This window comes from Pristiophorus japonicus, chromosome 12, assembly GCF_044704955.1.
Source record: "Pristiophorus japonicus isolate sPriJap1 chromosome 12, sPriJap1.hap1, whole genome shotgun sequence".
NCBI lineage: Eukaryota > Metazoa > Chordata > Chondrichthyes > Pristiophoridae > Pristiophorus > Pristiophorus japonicus.
Genome location: NC_091988.1, coordinates 53,503,109 through 53,523,707, shown reverse-complemented (window position 1 = coordinate 53,523,707; position 20,599 = coordinate 53,503,109). Strand labels below are relative to the sequence as shown.

The 20,599-nt window shown below is 46.3% G+C and overlaps 1 long non-coding RNA gene across 1 annotated transcript; it reads left to right on the top strand.

The window, feature by feature from the left end:
• The first annotated feature begins 14,637 nt into the window (after window positions 1–14,637).
• Window positions 14,638–20,361, top strand: LOC139276892 (uncharacterized). The gene is made up of 3 exons (XR_011595992.1): window positions 14,638–14,678; window positions 18,735–18,913; window positions 20,304–20,361. It is a non-coding gene; the product is annotated as an uncharacterized lncRNA (long non-coding RNA).
• Window positions 20,362–20,599: the final 238 nt, after the last annotated feature.

Genomic DNA, 20,599 nt, shown 5'->3' with positions numbered 1-20,599 from the left:
TCCTTGGAGGGGATAGAGAACACACCTCCCCAAGGAAAATAGTTCACCTCAGGAGACTACTGATTGTAATATTATCGGTCGATTATCATTGGAGCTTCATCAGATTAAGATGGAGATAATTAGTTCTCGCGTCCCCTAATTTGAGGGAGTCAGCTGCATCTTTTTCCTGAAGAGTTGAGGGGAATGGTCAAGTACAGATATCTGTAATTTGGAAGGGGTATTTACTCCAAACTTGTAGTGTGAGGGGTGAGGATGGTCTCTTCCTACTGAGGCATAAGTTGGAGCAACATAATTCCAAATTCCCTAGTTTAGGGGGAATCAGCTGTGGATTCCTTTGATTGGCATAGTTATCTACAGCCTTCTCTGATTGGAGGACTTGATTCCTGTTATATATGTAAACCTGTAAATACCTTGCTTAACCACCAGAGGGCTCATCCCCTGGAGTCCCAAGGGATCCCACAATCCCTTGCGAGCACTTGTACATAAGGAGGCCTCACAGGCTGAAGAGGACTCTGGAGACCTGTAATAAAGGACTACAGTCACACCTTACTTTGAGCTCACAGTATTTGGTCAGATTCTTTATTCAAGATATAACAACTGGCGACGAGATACAGATGATGAACCCCACCGCAATGATGCAGAGAACAGTGGGCATCTTGGAGAAATTTTCGGAGGGAGGTGATTGGAAAACCTTCATGGCACGACTTGATCAATACTTTGTGGCCAATGAGCTGGAAGGAGAAGCGAACTTTACCAAACGAAGGGCAATCCTCCTCACCGTTTACGGGGCATCAACGTATGGCCTCATGAAAAATATGCTCGCTCCAGCGAAACCCACAGAGAAGCCATATGATGATTTGTGCACACTGGTCCAGGAGCATCTAAACCTGAAGGAAAGCATTCTGGTGTATCGGTTCTACACGTACAAGAGGTCTGAAGGCCAGGAAGTGGCGCGCTCTGTTGCTGAGCTAAGGCGCCTTGCAGGACATTGCAAATTTGAAGGACACTTGGAGCACATGCTCAGGGACTTCTTTGTACTTGGCATTGGCCATGAAGTAATACTTTGCAAACTTTTGACTGTAGAGACCCCAACCTTGAGTAAAGCCATAGCGATAGCCCAGGCGTTCATCGCCACCAGTGACAATACCAAACAAATCTCTCAGCACACGAGTGCTGCTGCAAGGACTGTGAAAAAAGTAATGTTGTTTTCGAATCGTAACGAAAGGGCAGGCCTCACATGCCTGCAGCTGCACATCCGCAGATGTCTCAGAGTCCACCATCAAGGATGGTGAATGCAAGGTCATTAACACCTTGTTGGCGCTGCGGGGGTGATCATCGTTTCCATTCATGCCCCTTCAAAGGATATGTTTGCAAGGGCTGTGGAACAATGGGACACCTCCAACGTATGTGAGCTGCAAACCCTGCTAATCCTGCAAACCACCATGTTGCAGAGGAGGACAGATCCATGGTGGATCACGACGAACCAGAGCCTCAGGCTGAGGAGGCAGAGGTATATGGGGTGCATACATTTACCACAGAGTGTCCCCCGATAATGCTGCAGGTTGAATTAATGGACTCCCGGTGTCAGTGGAGCTGGACATGGGCGCGAGCCAGTCCATAATGAGCAAAAAGACTTTCGATAAATTGTGGTGCAGCAAGGCCTCAAGGCCAGTCCTGACTCCCAGTCGTACTAAACTGAGAACGTACATAAAGGAACTGATTCCCGTAATCAGCAGTACTACCGTAAAGGTCTCCTACGATGGAGCGGTGCACAATTTACCACTCTGGGTGGTACCGGGCGATGGCCCCACGCTGTTCAGCAGGAGCTGGCTGGGAAAGATATGCTGAAACTGGGTTGACGTCCGAGTGCTCTCGTCCGTCGACGACACTTCATGTGCCCAGGTCCTAAACAAGTTCCCCTTGCTGTTCGTACTGTGTATCAGGAAATTCCAAGGAGCAAAAGTGCAGATCCACTTGATTCCGGGGGCGAGACCCATCCATCACAAGGCGAGAGCGGTATCATACATGATGAGAGAGAGGAGGGAGATCGAGCTGGACCGGTATCGATGCAGATTTAGAGTCATGCGTGCACAAATGTAACACATGTTCACAGTTAAGCAATGTACCCAGGGAGGCGCCACTAAGTTTATGGTCTTGGCCCTCCAAACCGTGGTCTAGGGTCCATGTCGATGATGCAGGCCCGTTCTTGGGTAAAATGTTCCTAGTGGTTGTAGATGCATACTCCAAATGCATTGAATGTGAGATAATGTCGGCAAGCACATCCGCTGCCACCATTGAAAGCCTGCGGGCCTTGTTTGCCACGCACGGCCTGCCTGACGTCCTTGTGAGTGACAATGGGCCGTGCTTCACCAGTGCTGAGTTCAAAGAGTTCATGACCCGCAATGGTATCAAACATGACACATCTGCCCCATTTAAACCAGCGTCCAATGGTCAGGCAGAGCGAGCAGTGCAAACAATCAAGCAGAGCTTGAAGAGGGTAACTGAAGGCTCACTGCAGACTCGCCTATCCCGAGTCCTGCTTAGTTACCGCACAAGACCCCACTCGCTCACTGGGGTTCCGCCCGCTGAACTGCTCATACAAAAGGGCACTTAAGACAAGGCTCTCATTAGTCCACCCTGATCTACACGATCAGGTAGAAAGCAGGCGGTTTCAACAGAATACATATCATGATCGCGCAAATGTGTCACGCGAAATCAAGATTAATGATCTTGTATTTCTGTTGAACTATGGACAAGGTCCCAAGTGGCTTCCTGGCGCTGTTGTGGCCAAAGAGGGTAGGGTGTTTCTGGTCAAACTTTCAAATGGACTCACCGACAGGAAACACTTGGACCAAACCAAATTCAAATTCACGGTCTATCCAGAGCAACCCACAATAGACTCTACCTTTTTTGACCCTCCAACATACACACAAGTGGCAACCGATCCAGCGGTTGACAACGAAGCAGAACCCATCACCCGCAGCAGCCCAGCAGGACTCACAATGCCCGGCAGCCCAGCAAGGCCAGCTGCACAGCAGCCCAGCGAGGGCCCAACAAACGACTCACCAAAACCAGCATTTGCACCGAGATGATCAACCAGGGAAAGGAAGGCCCCAGATTGACTCACATTGTAAATAGTTGCACTATTGATTTTGGGCGGGGGGAAGAGTGTTGTTATATATGTAAACCTGTAAATACCTTGTTTAATCACCAGAGGGCTCATCCCCTGGAGTCCCAAGGAATCCCCCATTCCCTTGGGAGCACCTGTACATGAGGAGACCTCACAGGCTGGAGCGGACTCTGGAGATCTGTAATAAAGAACTATGGTCACACCTTACATTGAGCTCTCAGTATCTGGTCAGATTCTTTATTTAAGAAATAACAGCTCCAAATTTCCTTCCAGAAGTACCAAACTTTAGGCTCGTTGCTGGCAAATGAGATAGAGTCCTTGCTCCTTATGAGTGCTCTCACTGTAACACACACTGCGCTCCTCCACAGCTGCCTGGCAACCATGAGGTAATATTATCTATGACTAACCTTTGATGACAGACTATCTTCTCACAATGAATCACACCTGTTCAAGAAAACCAGATTGATGGAGCAGCTGCCTGAAGAGACACAAGACATTTTTGAGCACGTTCTTCCCCAGATGCAAGAAATGAAACTTTTTAGACATGTCCATGCCTCTCGCCCTCTACTTCTCCTAATCTCAAAAAACAGCTGTGTTTGTTGACATGGTCTACGAGCTTCAGCGTGAAAGAATGGCACATAAATATGTCACTATTCATCCATGAATTATATTAGTATAAGGGGGACATGAGTGCAGTGGGACATGGAGATATATCACAATGAGATTTATCTGTTCCATTGATGGATACTATCTGGTACTCAGAGCTTCTTCAGTGTCTGTGATTGAAATTAATGGGCCTCTGGTTAGTCAATTCAAGAATGCAATGCCGCCGATTAGCTGTTCAGTATTTAATGCTCACCAGAATGCGTCATTGTCCAATATGTTTCTGGCACACACAGATATCAATTAGTGGGAAGATTTTCTCTGTGCACTAGTTGTACTGAAGCTGTGATCGTGTTTATAAAGAACGGGTTTATGGTTTCACTACATATAGCACACAAAGGAAATCCTCCCTTGAATTATGCCCTATGTGATAATATCGCCGCAACAGGAGGATATTTTGGGTCTTTTTCTGATGTGTTGCCCAATTTTCTAATTAATATCTATTTTTCTTTACGCTATCAATAATAACTCTGATTTCACTGCGATTTTCACATCACATCGCAGGGAGTTTAACCATTCTCAGCAATGTCTTGTTTCCACTTTTGCTTTACTGGCATTTCCTGTCATATTGTTGCAGCAAGCCATTCCGAATCACATCACTGTGGCAAAGTATATATATATCTATATATCTCTATATCTATAATCTCTCTATATCTCTCTCTGTTTCTCTCTATCTCTCGCTATCGACAAATCGACAAACCTACATAATCAACATATCTATCTTGGAGTTGGTGAAAAGTCAACTTTGAAAAGTTTCATTGAGTTCCTCTGATGGTTCAGTGGGTGAAGCCACAGCCTTATGTGTTACTGAATGATCCATGCTCCATGTCCAGTCCCTGGTCTGTGCTCATCACAGCTCAGGTTATGACAGAAATGCTACAATTAGCCTCAGCAACTCTAAGCTAGGAAAGGGAAAATCAACCAAGGTTCCCAATCTTGATCTGCTATCCAGCGGCCTCAAGCTGGGGAGTACAGGTGTCAGTGGAGATTGGGCTTGTACATGAATCCCTCCATGGTCAAATAGCCCGCTGACATTCATTGCCAAATCTTAATTATGGGGAATTCCAATTAAGTGGAGTAACTGAAAGTCAAGCTGTGTCTGTGGACGAGTTAGTGGCTCAGGAGTGAAGTAGTGAATATTGGGGGAAAAAATAGTGTTGTACATGTAAAAATAGCACGATTATGCAACCTACTTTCCTGATATCCACTCCGATCCCTGCAACAGCCGACATCCTCTACCCCTCTCCCACCTGGGCTTCTGGCCCACTGTAATTCTGCTTTCTCAAACACAACTCATTTCCATAAGAGAGCTAGAATACTTTTTTTCTAAGTTCTGTGACTGAATCCAAACAGGCTTGTGCAAACAAACACTTGCACAAAGTATCTTTTGCTGAAACTCAGTGACAAGAACACTTCCAAAAAACTTCAACGTGGTACAGTAACGATTGCCTCAAGTTGTACCGCAAATTCACAGCAGCATGTGTAAGGGGTGGTCTGGGGGTCAGGTTCACCTCTGACCTTCTGAGCGGTTCGAATCGCTCCCACTCCCTGGGTTCTAGACTCTGGATTTATTTGGGGGATGTGATAAATAAAGTGCAAGAGACCACTGGTTTGGTACAAAAGAACTTTGGTTTTATTAAAGACAAGAAAATACAATGTCAAATGTATAATTACTCAAATAAAGAACAGTACATCAAACATTCAGTGAATAATACACCTTCCACTTCCCAATACTTAACACTGACTAGATTAGACTCCAGGGCAAACAGGAACTATGCTTACCAATCCTTTACTGGTAGTTAGCGATGGTTCGCGATTTCGGGGTTCGCTGGATTCTGTAAGTTCTGCTTACCGTACCCCGAACGTCGGAGAAGACTTTTTACTGTGCAGTCTTCTGTTGGGTGGTGTCCGCTGATGCGGTAGGGCGTGTTTTGGACTTATGGGGTAAGTACCCGTTTTCTTTCGTTAGAAATAGGTTTCAAAGTCCTTTTAGGTAATGTTTTCACCTGTTGGCAGTCAGGCCTAGGTTGTAGAGTGGAAACTTTTGATTCTTCGGTTTCTTCCTTGTGGAGTTTTGTTTTGAAGTTGGTCGATCGTGGTGCTTTTGGTGGTACCATGTTGGTTGTGGTCGGTTGCTGCCGCGATGGTGATGTTCTTCCTTCCTTTACCGATTTCAGGACATCGAGGCTGGAGAAGCTAGTTAAAACTGCTGCGATGATCTTTCTCCCTTCTTGATCTGATGCATAGCATAGCATACTATAGCATTGCCTAGCATAAGCACCGATACACTTTGTTAAAAGCGGGGCCCAGTTATACCTTTGGAGCTGTTCTAATCTTCGCGCCCAATCAGCCCGGATTCTTTGTTTAATTTTGGCGGGCTTGATATTTCTTTGTCATATTTTGACGGGCTCATTAAATGTTAACTTGTTTCAGGTGTGTTGATCTTCTAAGTCTGTTTCTTGATGAAAATATTAGCTTGGTATTTGCAATGTCTGTCTGTGCTTGGGTTTTTCATGCGGGCTGGATGGGTCTTTGTTACTATGCATATGCTGGAATGGCTTTCCAGATTCAGGTTGATGGTTAGCTATCTCTGGGTCAATTGTTGCTATGTTAATGTCTCCTGTGGAGAAGGGTTTGCGAGTATCCATAATTCTCCAGACAATTTACTTTAGTTTCAATATCCCAGACAGCTTCAATACTCAAACTGGCTTCTTTGCAGGATAGTTATCCTTTAGTTCTTTAGCCCTGCCCACACAGACTAAATTTGTCTTGTAAAATCCCAAATTCAATTAAAGTTCGTAGTTTCTTCCATGTGCACTTTAGGATTTCAAACTTTCTGGTAGATAGTTCCAAATTAAATTTCCTTTCCAATGAGTCCAAACATTGGGCGTGGGGGGGGGGGGGGGAGGCGGGGGAGGGGGGTGGCGCGAGTTTCCCATGAATTTTGCAAACTTTCACATGATGGCAGTGCAGTGTTAGTGGCACAAAGTGTAAGCAGGGTGTCTACTTCATTGCGACAGTTGTAAACTATTTTATTGGTCTGTGTTTCAATCCCAGAGTGAATAATCCCCGATTCATAACTGATGTATAAATCACTCTTTATTTGGGATGAAATGACCTGGTGAATTTATATTCAATTCCCTCTTAAGGAGATTTTGAAGATAGCAACCATTGAGTACTTTGTGGAGGATTAAGAGGCAACTCACATGACCTAGTGGGGACCATTGAAGGACCCTCCATGTTCAGAATAATCCCCATATAAATTAATTAAGAAGAAACATAAATTGTTTTAAAAATAATATTTGAACATATGGTATTGATAGAACATGTCACAGGCAGCAGCGAGATACAGTTTCACGTATGAGCCTCGCTTGTGGAAACTTTGCATTTCACATCTGACTGTGACAGATTCGCCTCTGTACATAAACTAGCCCAATGAGTGGAGCCAGAGGCAGGATATCATTGCACAACAATGACATCATTTACGTTCACTGCTCACAAACGGGGTGAGTTTTCTTAAAACGCGAGGCTTGCAATGTGAGGTCAAGCACAATTTTCTACCCTCCTCTTCTAAAGGTAGGACAGAGTTGCCAGTAGTTACCCAGTACCTCTCCCAGGTGGACACCCTTCATGTGCACATAGGAGCAGGCTAGTCAACTGTGGGCGAGCATTGCAACCAGTTCGCAACCAATGTCCACACATTCAACCAGCAGGGGCCATTGGCTAACAGTGAGATGGTGTGCAAATATTGGTTGACAATGGGAAGCAAATTGACATTCTTGTATCGACTAGTCAAGAATCATGTGCTGTGGTGTTGTAGTTCACAAATTGCCCTAATCCAGCAAAGCCGTGCCCTCTCTTTCCTAAATATCTTCAGGAGGATAGCTTGATGCTATTTGCTAGTGCTCTTTTTCCCTCTTTCCATTTTCTCTCCTGGCCCAGACTGAGTTGCGATTCCACAGACACTGGTCACTCTCCAATATTTGTTCAAGTGGTATTTGTCATGTGCAAGCCGAGGCAGTGCGGCTCAGCAGGCTATTTGACCGTGAGAGACATCACAGTCAAGCCTGATGTTGTTCTAGCCCAATGGGATCCTGGCCCTTCTTCTTCTCCTAAAACAGGACACCAATGTCAATTATGGCATCTCTCCTGCTACCGCGGCTGCAATTAAGGGGAACAGATAGGGTAGATAGAGAGAAACTGTTTACGCTGGTTGGAGTGTCTAGGACTAGGAGGCATAGTTTAAAAATTAGAGCCAGACCTTTCAGGAGTGAAATTAGGAAACTTTTCTGCACACAAAGGATGGTAGAAGTTTGGAACTCTATTCCGCAAACAGCAGTTGATGCGAGATCAATTGTTAATTATAAATTGAAGATTGATAGCTTTTTGTTAACCAAATTTATTAAGGGATATGGGCCAAAGGCAGTTATATGGAGTTAGGTCGCATATCTCATCGAATGACGGAACAGGCTCGAGGGGCCGAATGGCTCATTCCTGTTCCTATGTTCCCATGTTCCGATCAGCTAACTCAGCACAGACCAGGAAACGACTCTGGGACCTTTCGTTGCCTCAGTTACATGCTGCATTTACCAACTGAGCCAGTGCTCTTCTACAGTAGTGCCTGACACAACATTGCAAAGAACGTAAGCGAGAAGACACATCAGTACAGCACAAATAGTGATACTTTTACAGGATCATTGTCATGGGGAAGACAATGCACTAATATTTTGTAACATGAAAGCACTTATATAGTGGCATGGCCAGAAGCCTGAGAATTGGTCACTTGCTTGCCTTTGTGTTTCGTGCATGATAAAAGAAGAAAGATGTTTTTGAAAAGGAGGCCACACAATTTTCTGCACAGGCTCAGTTCCTGAGACAGCGTGTTCTTAAAACTGCACCGCCAGGATCTTGACATTGCAGTAGGTGAATGTCTGCTATAGTACGAATGTGTGTTCTACAGTAAAAGTGTGTGTATGTGTCACAGTACGAGTGTGTGTGTGTGTCACAGGACGAGTGTGTGTGTGTGTGTCACAGTACGAGTGTGTGTGCCACAGTATGAGTGTGTGTGTGTGTGTCACAGTACGAGTGTGTGTGTGCCACAGTACAAGTGAGTGTGTGTGTGTGCCACAGTATGAGTGTTTGTGTGACACAGTACGAATGTGTGTGCGTGACAGTACGAGTGTGCGTGTGTGACACTGTACGAGTGTGTGTGACACAGTACGAGTGTGTGTGTCACAGTATGAGTATGTGTGTGTGTGATACAGTACGAGTGTGTGCGCCACAGTACACGTGTGTGTCGCTTTTTGCTTACTGCTAGTCATGAGCTATTGATCGACTTATTTTGAAGACGCAGGTCCTGGTGATTTGATGAGACATTGCTGCATCTGACTGCAGGGGGCGACATTAAAACGAAGAGGAAAAAGATAGGAATGGTCCCATTGCCACCCATCGCAAGCCTCCTTTTCTTAAGTGCTTTTTTCAAGACCTTCTTGGGCTTCTCTTTAAGGCTGAATCGGGATTCCTGTAGCCAGACATTCACACTGATCACATTCTGCATCCTCAATTCCTTTTCAATAAAAATGCCAGACGTGTGAATCTACTTTTTGGCAGCCGGGCTACCAAAAAAAACAAAGTTCAACTGTTTGGCAAGAGACGGAGAGCACTACCACTTGTTTTACTTTTATGATTAATAATTATTTGTGCATTGAGTGGAATTTGTGGATTCTTTATGACGCAGTCCCCGACACAAGGCCCTTTGCTGCTGAATCTCACCTTACGGAGGAAGCTGTGATTATGTGTCCTATCGTGGCACACACATAAGGCCCATCTAGGGTCAAGATTAGCTGTAACTGGATTAACGCTGAGAATTTGAAAGAGCCGGGGAGTGTCCCTCTGCCAGGTATAATCAAAGGCCTCGCCCACGCCGTCCAATCTCTTCTTTTAGGAACCAGTTTATCGATCGGTTCAGATCTTTCCATGGAAATCCAATCTCTGTGCCTTTTATTGCTGCTGCTCTGGTATAAAAGGCCAGCCATTTTGTGAGTCAGACATTTGGGACTAAATAAAGCGCAAGCAAGGTCGTATTTTGCTCAATTAAACAGTACTCAGTTTGAACCCGTATTGCATACATAACATTGACCATTTGATTGATGTCGAAAATGTGGGGTGGGGGTAGAGTGTTTTTGCCCGTGATACTTATGATTTCAGACCAATGATCATATTAAATGTTTTTTATTCAGCATAACGTTGTTGTGCATTGTCTCAGATAGCTGGACCGTTACACACTGGTGATTTCTTAACTTGAAAGGGTATAATTAAACTTAACTTGAAACAACTTAAACTTTAACTGGCACCAAGGTAATTCCCACCATTGATGTCTGAGCTGCACACACAGCATTGTGTCAACTTTGTCAATAACAGCAACGTTCTTTCAGGCAAATTGCTCATTTATGAGCTCCTGATGTAAAAGTCTTGCAGCTATGTAGCCACCACGAGCCCTTTCCTGTGGTCTGGAGGGGGGCGTGGGCATGGTTGCATAGTCAGCCTGATTGTCTGGCCCGAGGTCAGCGACCAGCCCCTCGTCCTCCTCTTCCTCTCTATCCTGAGGTGGACCATCAGTCCCTTCTCGCAATTCTTGTCCCCTCCTGATAGCCAGGTTGTGCAGCATGGAGCACACCACCACGAATTGAACTACCTGCTCAGGGTTGTATTGTAGCTCCCTTCCTGAGTGCTCCAGGCATCTAAAGCGCTGCTTAAGCACACTAATTGTTTTCACGACCACATTGCGTGTGGCTCTGTGGCTCTCGTTGTATTACGTCTCGGCCTCGGTGTGGGTGTCACGCAGAGGGGGCTAGGTGGCTAGGCTATATCGTTTGTCACCAAGCATCCAGCATTGTCCCTGTGACTGACTGGTAAACATGTCAGAGGCAGCACTTTCACGCACGATGTGAGCCTCATTGAAGCTACCCGGACATTTGGCATTCACTGCCATAATTATCTGGTTGTGGTCAACAACTAGTTGGACGTTCAGGAAGTGAAATCCTTCTCTGTTGTGAAAAACCTCTGGATTCTGAGAAGGTGCCTGCATGGCAATGTGAGTACACTGTATTGCTCCCTGCACCTTGAGGAACTTAGCAATGCAGTAGAGTGCTCCAGCTCTGTCAGTCTGAGCCTCTGTGGTCATGGGGAAGCTGATAAAGTCCATCCTATGCTTGTACAAGGCCTCTGTGACCTGTCTAATGTAGCAATGTGTGGCATGCTGAGACAGAGGGGAAATGTTGACCGCAGAGGCCCGAAAGGAACCAGATGAGTAGAACGACAGTGCCGCGGTAACCTTGACCTCAACGGACAGTGATGTTCTGAAGGTGCTGGCAGGCTGCAGATCTGCCCTGATGAGCTGGCATATTTCACTGAACACCACTTTGTGGAAGCGCAGTATCTGAAGGCAGGTGTTCTCGGAAACATCGAGGTAAGACTGCTTCTCGCTGCAAGTGCGGAGTGTGTATGGTCTGGAACTCCTCTTCAGTCTGGCACGTCTTAGATTGGGCACATAATGCTATGCATTAGATATTGTGCCATTTGCACTCTGCAGCATCTGCGTGGTAATTGATGCAGGCTGAGAAATGGCTGGCCCAATTCCAATAAAAGTATAATGCCGATTGTTCACAAGCAATAAATTTCAACACTACAATAAAACCCAATCGTCCACAGTCTGAAAAGATGTCTGCTCGGATGGTCACTTCACCTGAGAAGAACTCCAGAGTCAATCCAAACTCCCCCGAAGTTTAAGCAGCCTTTTCAATGAAGCGACCTGTGATTTGAAAAATGGCGTCCACACCGCTGTGATTTGTTCAGAACAGTTCCACCTTTTCAGAGCAGTCTTTTGGGCGAGCGATATTGTGGGTGAGATGTGTGCGAGGTGGTGAGAGTGATGCTGGGCGATACACTGGGTGGTAGTTTTGGCAAATTTGATCTTACGACAAAAAAAAGTGGGTGGTCGGTATTATTGAATCACAACGTTAATTACATGCCGAAAGTAACGCTGGGTGATATTATGGCTGTTGGTTTCGCCATTCTGATGATTCCGCCTAAAAAAAGTGGGCGGGCGGTATTATTTTTTTCCGCCGTTATGTACATGCCGAAAATAACGCTCACCGATAAGTGTCCGAAAAATGGGCGTCAGTTTCCATTTTGTGGTTAAATGGGCGATATATGGGCGTTACACCTCATTTCAGCGTTAAAATGGACGTTAAGTGGGCATTATGCATGCCAAAATAATGGAAAATCTAGCCTAAAAGGTTAGTATGCAGGTACAGAAAGTAATTAGGAAGGCAAATGGAATGTTGGCCTTTATTGCAAAGGGGATGGAGTATAAAAGCAGAGAAGTCCTGCTACAACTATACAGCGTATTGGTGAGGCCACACCTAGAGAACTGTGTACAGTTTTTGTCTCCTTATTTAAGGAAGGATATACTTGCATTGGAGGCTGTTCAGAGAAGGTTCACTAGGTTGATTCCGGAGATGAGGGGGTTGACTTATGAAGATAGGTTGAGTAGGTTGGGCCTATACTCACTGGAGTTCAGAATAATAAGAGGTGATCTCATTGAAACTTATGAGATAATGAGGGGGCTCGACAAGGTGGATGCAGAGAGGATATTTCCACTCACAGAGGAAACTAAAACTAGGGGACATAGTCTTAGAATAAGGGGCCATCCATTTAAAACTGAGATGAGAAATTTCTTCTCAGATGGTTGTAAATCTGTGGAATTCTCTGCCCCAGAGAGCTGTGGAAACTGGGTCGTTGAATATATTTAAGGCAGAGATAGACAGACTTTTGAGCAATAAGGGAGTAGAGGGTTATGGGGAGCGGGCAGGGAAGTGGAGCTGAGTCCATGAGCAGATCAGCCATGATCTTATTGAAGGGTGGAGCAGGCTCGAGCGGCCAAAAGTCCTACTGCTGTTCCTATTTCTTATGTTCTTAAAGTCACCAATGACGGCTTTGCGATTGAACCCAGGGTGCTTTGCTGCTCCTTGTCCTTCTTCAATTCTCTGAAGCATCTCCTGCACCACCACTCTGTCCATTCGACTGCTCTCAAGTGGTACTTCTACCTGTCCTAAAAAAAGCCAGGACCTCTCTAGCACTGGCTTCTCCTCCTGCCCCAGATTGGCCTCCTCAGGGATACCCCAAGGTACCAGCTTTGCTCCACTCATTTTCTGGGTTTATATTTTGCAGCTCGATAAAATCATTTGTAGCCACAGGATCAGCTTTCGTGTGCATGGCGACGTTCGGCTGTACCTCTCCATTACTCTCAACTGTGTGACCACCTCGATGTTGTCAGACTGCTTGTCCAGCATCAAGTCCTACCTGAGCCAGAACTTCCTCCAATTGAACAGTGGGAAGACCCAAGCTCTTGCCAATATCTCTGCACACATCCCCCTGACCGGCTGCTCACTCAAGCTGAACCAGATTACACATAACCTCAGCGTCTGCTCAGTCCTGAACTGTTTCAAACTCCATAGTTAATCCATCGCCAACACCATTCACTTATACCTCCGCAATGTCACTTGCCTGTTGCTCCTATGTCACCCACTGAAACCCTGATCCATACTTTATTGGTACACAGTCAATAATGTCAATAATGTCAATACACACTCAAATCGCCACTGAAATTCTGATCCATGTTTTATTGGCTCCAAATATGACTTTGCCAGTGACCTCCTTGGGAGCCCGTTGAGCTCCATCATACACAGTTTACAACTCAGCTAAACGCCACTGTCTGCATCCTGTCCAACACTAAATTCACTTACCTGCCCTGTCCTCACTAATTCCCATTGGCTCTCTGCCCCACAATACATCAACATTGAAATTCCCATTCTCACTTGCAAATTGCTCCATGCCCTTACCTCCAAACTTCCTCCAGCCCCATGTGCCAGCTTTTGTTCTCTAATGCCAGTCTCCCCTCGCTGGCAGAACCTTCCGTCATTTCTGCCCTACACCCTGGAACTCCCTCCCTGAACCTCTCTGCCTTCCTACCTCTTTCCCCATCTTTAAAAGGCCCCTCAAAACCTGGCGATCCGTCATCTCTCCTCCCCAATGCCCAGCGCCTGATCATCTCTGTGGGATTCCTTAGGATGTTTTTTTTTACATCAAGGTCACAATATAAGTTGTCTTACATTGATCACATTTATCTAGAGCTAGAGTTCTATCACAGGCACAAATTACAGCTTCCCCTCGAAGACAAGTGAAAAAATGATTTGTTTCTATTCTGAGAGAGAGAGACAGAGAGCAAGCAGCTGCTTCTGGGAAGGTTGGAGCCTGGAGCAGGTCTGTGTTTTAATCCTGTCAAAGGGGAGGCATGGAGGCCGGGCCAGATCTGGGCCATGAGCAAATTAATTCCTTGCAGTCAAAGCCCATTATATCCTGTGTGATGTGTGAGGCGGGCTTCAGTGAGCGCAGCCCCAACACATGGAGCTCTGGCCCATATACAAACACACATTACAGCTGAATGTGCTTACTCAGCTAACAGTAGTCAAGGGGAGGGAAACTGTCGGTTTTACGTGTACTGTACTGCTTGCAGTTACAGGAACCTTGTGCTCTCAGTTTTATGCACGAAAGCATTTGAATTAGAAGAATACATTATTTTTCTAAATCCTGCTGTGGAATTGGGTTGCTGATCACACAGCCCAGTTAATATAAAACCCCAGATCTGGGTCAAAGATACCTGCTGCGGAAAAGAAGCCCAATATAGATCTAAACGCTCTGTCTAGGAGAAGGCTCAGGATTTTTAAAGTGAAAGGGATTTTCTGTGCCTGCAGGACCAGGTGAGCTCGAGTCTACAAAGTGCCTCCAGCAATACAAGCTGCCTGACAAAGGAAATCAATAGCAGGTATGTCACTGAGGATCTCATATCGCGGATGTGTAGCCAAGGAAAGTTGCTCGTGGCTCGGTAACCACGGAAACCCGAGAGCTACAATGTGACTGAGGATATGGGACCGTAGATATGCAACCAAGGGAACGGAGTAATGGCTGGGTAATCAAAGATATGAGATAGGGGATGTGGGAGTGAGAGTGCCGTGCATACGCAATGCGAGAGTGGCTATGTCATTGAGAACAGTGAATCTGTAGCCAAGAATAGATGACAGTGGCTTTGTGATGGAGAATCAGTAAGGACCTGAGGCAGCGTCTATGCAACTGAGGGCACACAGTGGTGTGAGATGATAGTTGGTATGTGACTGAGGGCAAATGATAGTATCTAGGTGACAGCGGCTATGCAGAAGGATAGATGATATGTGACTGAAGAGGTGTGATACTGGCCAAGGCTAAGGATAGTTGCTCGATGAGTGAGGCTATGTGATTGTGGTAAGTGGTAAAGGACAAAATAGTAGTTACAGGACAAAGGAGGTGTGATAGTGGCTGTTTGACAGTGGCTGAACAGACGGCAGAGCGTGCTGGCAGAAACAGAGTTAACCCAAGGGCACTGATTCCAGTCCTCACACTTTTAGGAAAAACTATACACCCAATGGCTAACCAGTGAATATTCTACTTATACCGTCGTGCATGCTGAGTTTCAGTGAAAGGCAATTTATTTTTAATAATAAGTAAAGTGAATATATTATCTTACAAATTATAAACAGGTTCACCACAACAAGGGCATGTGCCATGCCCTGGTAACAATGATGCAGCATACACATAGCATTAATGTGGCATGGTCTGTAATCTGACTGTGCTGGATAACAAGGTCTCCCACTGGCTTTACATGCACACTCAAGCTGTACAAAAATATGTATGGCTTAACGGTCTCAGGTAAACATTGTGGGGCTGAAGAAGAATACGGAGATAGGGAAGGGAACTCAATTAGTCAGGTTAGTAACAAGGAGACACAGAAAAGACAGACTAATAGAAGCACATTGTATTCATACCAGCTGTACTCTAGCACAAGAAATTCTAGCATCATAAATGGGCCCACTTTAATGACGTCCAAGAGGTGAGCTTGTGTGCAGAGGGATATTGGCCCGCATGTGTATACAGTGTAAAATCATTCAGATAAATAACAATGTACTGTGCACAAAATGGAATCGATGTCAGTAGAAATGAATAGAGGGCAAGGAATTGTATGGGGTGTATCTCAAAGTTAGTCAGGAGATGATGATCCAAAGAGTATGTTGATTTTTATGTAGACACAATGGGCCCAAGTTTCCACATGATTTGCGCCTGATTTTTAGGAGCAATTGGTGGAGAATGGAGTATCTTAGAAATCGCAATTCTCCACATTTTTTTTTCTGCAGTTCTAGTCAGGTAGAACAGTTTCACTTTGGAACAGAATTTTTTCTTCAAAAGGGGGCGTGTCCGGCCACTGACGCCTGATTTGAAAGTTTCCACAGTGAAAACGTACTCCAAACTAACTTAGAATGGAGCAAGTGAAGATTTTTGTAGAACTGAAAAAACCTTGTCTACACATTAAAAATCAGGCGCAGGTTACAAATTAGGCGTCCGGAACGAGGTGGGGGGGGGGAGAGGGGGGAAGGGAAGTCATTAAATTCTATAATAAATCCTTATTTATACTTATACAAATATTATACAAATAAATCCAACCTGATTTATTCCTACCTGTGTGAAAGTGCTTCAGCCAGGGAGAATGCTGCAGGAAGCCTCACAAGTTGAGGCAGCCGTTCGTTCCCGACGGCAGGGGGGGAGGAGGAAGCCGTTCCCGACGGCGGGCGGGGCGGGGGGGGAGGGAGGGAGTGCGGGCCCGACCGACTGACCGACCGACCGCAGCGGGGGGGGAGGGAGGAAGCCGCTCCCAACGGCAGGTGGGCGGGCGGGAGGGAGGGAGGGAGGGAGTGTGGGCCCGACCGACCGACCGAACGCAGCGGGGGGGGTGGAGGAAGCCGTTCCCAACGGCGGGCGGGGGGGAGGGAGACAGTGAGAAGGCTGCAGGAAGCCTCAGAAGTTGAGCAGCCATTCCCGACGGCAGGGGGGGGAGAGGCCATCGGGATGCGGCTGCCTCAACTTCTGAGGCTTCCTGCAGCCTTCTCACTGCTGCAGGAAGCCTCAGTACTGATGTGCTGATGGCAATGTGCTTTTATTAAAAAATGTTCAAAAATTAAACAGCTACAAAGAACTACAAAAATGGCCGAGTGCCAATGTTTCCTTCACACTGCGCATGCGCGAACGCTCCAACGCGCACGCGCAGCGTTGCCGGCAGGAAAAAAAACTAATTTAAATGGTACCTGCCCCCTCCCACTTACAAAATCAGCGCGAGTGTAGGCTCCGCCCCCCTGGGCGCCGCGCCAAACAGACAAGGAGCTGCAGGGCTCTCCAGAATCGCGCGTTTTTTTTCCGCCGTCATTTTCGGCGCGAAAAACGGGCGCCCAGCTCGGAGGGGCGCCCGTTTTTTATCGTGTGGAAACTTGGGCCCAATGATGCTGAAAGGCAGGGTTGAGGTGGATGATGATTGCTAGAGGGTTGGAGTACAAGAGGAAGGAAGTCTTGTTACAATTGGACAGGGCTTTGCTGAGACCAAACCTGGAGTACTGTGCACACTTTTGCTCTTCTTATCGGAAGAATATACTTGCCTTAGAGGTGGTGCAACACAGGTTCACGAGATTGATTCCTATGAGGGTTGTCCTATGAGGAGAGATTGATTAGATAGGGCTTATATTCTCTGGAGCTTAGAAGAATGAGAGGTAATTTCATTGAAACAAATACAATTCTGAGGGGGATTGAGAGGGTAGATGCTGAGAGATTATTTCCCCTGGCTGGAGAGTCTAGAACCAGGGGACATAGTCTTAGGATAAGGGCTTTTAAGACTGAGATAAGGAGGGATTTCTTCACACAAAGGATTGAAAATTTTTCGAATAGCTGCCCCAAAGGGCTGTGGATGCTGAGTTGTTGGCTATATTCAAAGTTGAGATCGATAGATTTCTGGAGTCTAGGGGAATCAAGGGATATGGAGATCGGGCGGGAAAGTGGAGTTGAGGTGGAAAATCAGCCATGATTTTATTGAATGGCGGAGCGGGCTTGAAGGGCCGAATGGCTGATTCCAGCTCCTGGAGCCGAATTACCCACCGCTGGAAACGGGGCGCACGCACCCCGTTTCTGTTATTTTTACCACCACGGTGAATGAGGTGGCCTCTTGAGCGAAATTCCTCTCTTTGATTTTTTTTTCTCGCTGGTCCAGAAGTCGCTCATAATGAGGGCGGTAGTGCGGCAGTGAGCGGATGTTCACGTTCTAGAGGGGCAGAAGTTGGGGCTGGGTGTAATGTCCGCTGCTGTCAGTCATCAGCATAACGCTGATGACATCATCGTGGCACCGCATCACCACGGCTCTCTCCTTCACTTAAAGGGGAGAACCTTCGCGATTTGTAAAGTTCAGTCCACTGGGCCACCGGGGCAGGTTTCAGCCGGGTCAGTGGTCTGGCACCCAAGAAGGGGTGCCAGGCTGCCTGTTGGCGGCAGTGTCAGTGCGTCCTCCCCTTTAATGGGAGCCACACTGCTATTTTAGAAGGCCACAGCCTCACTGGACTGCCTTAGAAAAGCAGCTCTGGACACCGCCCAGCAGGAGGAAGATTTTCTTGGCGGAATTTCGCCGTCGGGGGGTAACAGCGGTGGTACGCGCTCTGATGACACACTTAGGACGGATCGGCAACAGTGGGGTGGTAGGGGGGGAGCGGGTCACCACCGGGATACCGCAGGAGTGGAAGTTTGATAATGGCGGCCATTGCATTCCGCAGCGTGGTCACCGATTTCCGGTGGTAACGGGCCTTAAGGGAAGGGGCAATTTTGGCCCCCCTATTTCTTATATTCTTATGCTTTGGAGAGACAGGGTCAGGGTGGAGGATGATGTGAGGAGGCAGGATTTAGGTGGGGAATGATGTGGAGAGGCAATTGTGAGTGCTGGATTGGCGCAGAGGATGATGATTTCTTGTGATTTTCCATGTAGGAGATGATGTGGAAAAACAGTTGCGAGTGCTGGGATTTGGATACAGAGCAACGTTCGTCAGTCAGAGTGCAAAGATGATACTGGAGACACATGGTTCAGATTGGCTGAACTCCCTTCGCGAGGCGCCATACGAGGAAGCGAAACGTGCACTGTGCACTTTACCTGGCGTGGGGGCAAAGGTGGGCCGGGATATCTGAGAATGGCTCCGGCAAGGGATCGGATTGGAAACATTTTTGCTGCTGCTGTTTTTCCTAAACTGAAAGGAATTAGTTTAATTTTCCCCGCGATATCTGCGTTTCTCTAATTCTGCCCCCTTGAGCATCCCTGATTATAATCACTCAACCATTGGTGGCCGTCCCTTCTGTTGTCTAGGCCCCAAGCTCTGGAATTCCCTGCCTAAACATCTCCGCCTCTCTACCTCTCTTTCCTCCTTCAAGACACTCCTTAAAACATAGCTCTTTGACCAAGCTTTTGGTCACCTGTGCTAATTTCTACCTATGCGACTCGATACCAAATTATTTAATCTCGTAATACTCCTGTGAAGCGCCTTGGGACGTTTCACTATGTTAAAGGCGCTATACAAATACACGTTGTTGTTGTTGTTGTTGTAGTACTCGCCTGGATACCTTCACTAGTTAAGGTTTGGAATTTGTACCAGTAGCCCGAGAGCTAGATTCCAGGACTTTTACATCCTGTTTACATCCAGTTCTGATTTGTGCAGAGTCTCGGTGTGAACCTGAAGCAGAATTTTGGCACAGTACATGAACCCCTCCAACTGCCAGAGGCCTGTGTATTTATAACATATGAACAGGAGTAGGCCATCCAGCCCCGCGAACCTGCTTCACCATTCTATTAGATCATGGCTGATCTGTATCTTAACTCCATTTAACCGCCTTTTCTCCATATTCCTTGATTCCCTTACCTAAGAAAAGCCTCTTAATTGCAGTCTTGAAAATTTCAATTGATCCAGAATTCACAGCCTTTTGATACGTTAAACCGAAGCCCCGTCTGCTCCCTGAGGTGGACGTAAAAGATCCCATGACACTATTTTGAAGAAGAGCAGGGGAGTTATCCCTGATGTCCTGGCCAATATTTATCCCTCGATCAACATAACAAAAACTGATTATCTGGTCATTATCATATTGCTGTTTGTGGGAGCTTGCTGTTTGCAAATTGGCTGCTGCGTTTCCCACATTACAACAGTGACTACACGCCAAAAAGAACTTAATTGGCTGTAAAGCGCTTTGAGATGTACGGTGGTCGTGATAGGCGCTATATAAATGCAAGTCTTGTGTGGGGAAAAAATGCTTCCTGATTTCACTCCTAAATGGCTGAGCTCTAATTTTTAAGATGATGCCCATTTGTTCTGGATTACTACACCAGAGGAAATAGTTTCTTTGTATCTGTCTTGTCGAATCCTTTTCTTTTAAAACCCGTCGATTAGATCACCCGGCAACATTCTTTACTCAAGGGGATGCAAACCAAGTTCATCTAACCTGTCTTCATCAGACAAGTTTCAGAAACACACTGTGGTCCTGTACTTTCTCATTCTCTGATCTCTGGCTCCAGGTGGCTGACTGTGTCTGTTTGATGTCTCTGGATAAACCGGAAGTTATTCCCGTGGACACGCACGTCTGGCAGATCACAAAGCGTGATTACCTTTCCCACCTGGGGGCAGGTCAGAAGAGTCTCACTGACAAGATGTATCGAGAAATCAGTGAGGAAAAGATCAACCCAGGCTGTTAATGGGATCAATAAACTGCACTTAGCAGCCACTGGTTAGATAACTAGTTATAGAATCGTAGAATAGTACAGTACATCTGTAGGGTGTTTATTTTTTCACTCTACTCTGATTCTTAGACCTT